At 30.9% G+C, this 3,875-nt stretch overlaps 1 long non-coding RNA gene across 1 annotated transcript; it reads left to right on the forward strand.

The window, feature by feature from the left end:
- Nucleotides 1-829: 829 nt before the first annotated feature.
- On the forward strand, nucleotides 830-2,711 carry LOC111089369. Its single transcript, XR_002613649.1, has 2 exons — nucleotides 830-896; nucleotides 2,619-2,711. It is a non-coding gene; the product is annotated as an uncharacterized LOC111089369 (long non-coding RNA).
- Nucleotides 2,712-3,875: the final 1,164 nt, after the last annotated feature.

The following is a 3,875-nucleotide window of genomic DNA, read 5'->3' on the forward strand; positions in this document are numbered from 1 at the left end:
TACTGTTCTTATTTTGGAAGTGTTATAACATGATACGCAGTACTTTCGTGCTGGCCCATCTGCCAATCACTTCTGAGCTCCGAGGAGTCTCGCTTGTAAACAGCCCAATTGTTGATTTTTTTCAGAATTGTTTTATCATCCAAATGTATAGGTTTATGTTTGATAATAAAAAAAACTACTATCCCTGGATAATATATCTTCGATATCTTGTTTCTCCAATGCCTTCTTTTTTACTGCTTTCATTAATACACGCTTTGGTTGCTAACCTTTTTGATGTCGCATCATATGTGGTTTGAACAATTATTTACGATTCACAGCTAGCTTTGAAAACACATAAGAATTAATTCATAAGTGCTACATTTTGTATTCAGGATACATAAACCCATTTTAATAGAAATACTACTGTGAAAACCAAATTGGTTTTTGTTTATTGACACCCTGTATATTAGTATTATTAAGTTAGAGAAGGGAATTATAAATAATATTTTGTAATCTCTCTTTGCCAATAAAAATGATTTCAGCATTTTTACAGTGTAAAAAAAAACAACAAAAAACTTTCTTCTAGCATCAATTAGGAACGCTTTTTTGAGTACTTTTGGTACTGCATAAGTTTTTAATTACATGTAATATTAGATTAGAAAGAAATAATCACAACATTAAATTATGTTTGGTTTGGTATAAATCTACCCTATAGGCTATCTGCACTTTGTCCATCTGGGAAATCGAACCTCTGACTTTAGCACTGAAGAGTTATAAACTTAACTTTGACTCACTGAGGACATATTAAATTATGCGTATAAGAAGAACAAGACTGCAATGGTAATTACACAATGTTCCCAATTAATAACATGTAGATGGCGCTGGTAAATATAAGTGAGAAAAGCACTTCGTGTAGGGTAAGTTTCACGGGTGTTTTGTTTTCTAATTTTTGTAATATGTAAAGTAATAATGTTATTAACATTATTGTTAATTAACTATTACTGCTAACAGTATTACTTGTTACTGTCAATATATTAAGTATTATAAGTTTTATTGTTAATACCATTACTAATACTAGATTCACTGTGTGTGACTGTGACGTACTATCTTCAAGTTCACGGTCGAATGGATTATTTAAAATTTATTTCTTAATATTTCTTATGACTCCGTGCAAAAATGTTTGACATAACGTTTCTCTTTGCGTTATGCATTTTAGAGAATTGTTGAACGGTAAATGCGAAGCATTTTGTTACAATATGAGGCAGGTACGTCTGATGACTGAGAGAGAGAAACCATGTCATATTTACTTATTCAAGTTATTGTCACCAAACAAGTCGAGTGATAATTTTCGAGTGTTCATTTTGTTAGACAGTAAGATGTGGTTATATAAAGTAAAGACCTAATCATTTGACTTAAGGTGGATTTACCGAGACAAAAATAAACCCGTTCTGTAACAAACTTCTGTAAAATTATATTCCATAGAAAAAGGTTTTTTACACATTTCTTATACGTTGGGTGCAAAAACATGTCTCATTTATTAACAATCCAAACAGAAACAATCATATATTGAGAGATGTTGTGGAGACTGGGTTTTATAATTTCAGATGAACTTCAAAACATTTTTATGGAAGATTAATATATGAATTTGATTGAAATAAGCAGTAAACAGCCTGTGATAAACTGGAATATTGTAGAAGCTAGCAGGTGTTTTAACAACAGTTTTAGTGTACAGCTAATTTGTGAAATTAAGTTGTTTGTGGTACAACTGTATAGATGGGAGCATGAAAACCTGAAATTTGTAACTAAGTGATATAACTCAAGCATTATGCTCTTTAGTACCTAGTAAATAAATGTTTTATTAAATTAAGTATTTTAGTTTATAAATTATGTATTGATAAAATTAAGTATTTCTGTGTTTTGAATATACTTTAATTGGCTAGAACAGGGTTGCCCAATCTCTTATGTTTAGAGGCCTGGACTGTAAAGGATAGAAACATATTACTGGAATGGGAATTGCCTTTTAAAATTTATTTGTGAATTAAATGTTCAAGAAGTCCTATTTATCTAGGTAAATGTTTACTTTCAAAATATGATACACAAGGCTAAGAAAGGTGTTTACACTTCCGCATACAATTACTTTGGTCATTCTTAAATTAAAATTAATTACAAATCCTAGTGAAAATTTCTGCATCTAAATTAAAATTTCTCATCTCATTCACACCATGCTATTGACAGATTCCATAAATACATGACATGTATACCACTGTTTCTTAGGTTACAACCAAAGGTCAGCTCTATAATTGAGTTTATTCAGCCTACACACTCTTACCTGATTATTTATTTACTTGAACAATACTAAATATATAGAAAGATTTAAGTGAGAAGTGAGCCATGTTATTTAGGAAGACATCCTACATGTCCGACGAAACCCTCAGAATCTTACATGTTATACAAAAACTTGAGAGTGTTTTTTTTTTTTGGAATGCAATTCATGCAAAGCAATCTTAATTTTTTTAACATACGTAGCACTTCTCATTTTAATCATAATTTCCAGAATAAAAATCCAAAAAGGTGTTCAGTTCTAAACATTAAATCTTAAAGTACATAATGCTTGTATTTTGTTATTCTCATTTTTTTAGAATGAAACTCATAAAAGATATATATTAATGCATCTTCCCCTTTGCTGTGACTTGTCGTGGATATGGATGTTGTTGAACCTATATAAGGACAGAGAAATGAGAAGTACAAGGAGGAACTTGCTTTTAAAAAAGAGTTGCTGAAAGTCTGTATTTTTACACACAGCTGAGACCCACATTAGATATGTTTACCTTGTTGTACGGGTTGTGGAAATACCTATTCCAGAAGGATGAGTATTTTGTTCTTATACTAGGATTGGATAATGCTGGGAAAACTGTAAGCACTTTATATATATATCTATAATAGTTTTAAGTTATTATGTTTCATCTTTTATTTTTAATTTGCTACTTGTTTAACTCATTCTGCTGGGTGAATTTTGGACCCCATTTCTGTATGAGTAAAGTAAAAGTGTTTGGAGTGCAGTTATCTCACCATAGCAATAATAAATCAACTACGAAATGATTGAAGTTGAACTCTGAGCCAGTGTTCAGCTTATTGGCTGTATAGCTGAGTCTTTGATAAGTAAACCTACATTATATATCAGCTTAGTCTCTGATCGTCACGAACAGTAATCTGTAAAATGCTCATTGTGTTGTTGTTTCACACAGCAGATTAGAAATAGTCAGGAAAAGGAATTTTGTGTGTGACATATGTAACAGTGTAACAATTTGTAGCTCACCTAGAAGGTAGTATTTTCTAAACTTTTGTGTTTAAACCAAACTTGTCAGTGGATCTTTAGTCTATAATGTTTCTTTTTTCATAGAAATGTAGCTTACTTTATGATAACTGATTCAGTTTTGACAGTATTATTTTAAATCATATTGTTGAATTTGTATCCTGTACTGTTTAGGGATATTCACAACCTTGATAAGTTGATCCTAATAGAGTTTAGTTAATTTAATAATTGAGTGACAAGTAATGTACTCATGCCACATGTCTTTTATGAGCTGAATAGCAAATGAAATCACACTAAATAGTATGCATCAAAAGTTTTTGTTTTTTTCAGACATATTTAGAACAAACCAAAACCAAATTCAACAGAGGTTATAGAGGAGCCAACCTTGACAAGATTACAACAACTGTTGGGCTTAATAGTAAGTATGGTAGAATCTCAAAACAAGATTTTCGAAAGATACATCTTCCTTCATTCCACTTCATCTTAACACTTTCATACATCTTCCTTCATTCCACTTCATCTCAACACTTTCATACATCTTCCTTCATTCCACTTCATCTCAACACTTTCATACATCTTCCTT

The sequence above is a fragment of the Limulus polyphemus genome, unplaced genomic scaffold, assembly GCF_000517525.1.
Source record: "Limulus polyphemus unplaced genomic scaffold, Limulus_polyphemus-2.1.2 Scaffold6044, whole genome shotgun sequence".
Classification (NCBI taxonomy): Eukaryota; Metazoa; Arthropoda; class Merostomata; order Xiphosura; family Limulidae; genus Limulus; species Limulus polyphemus.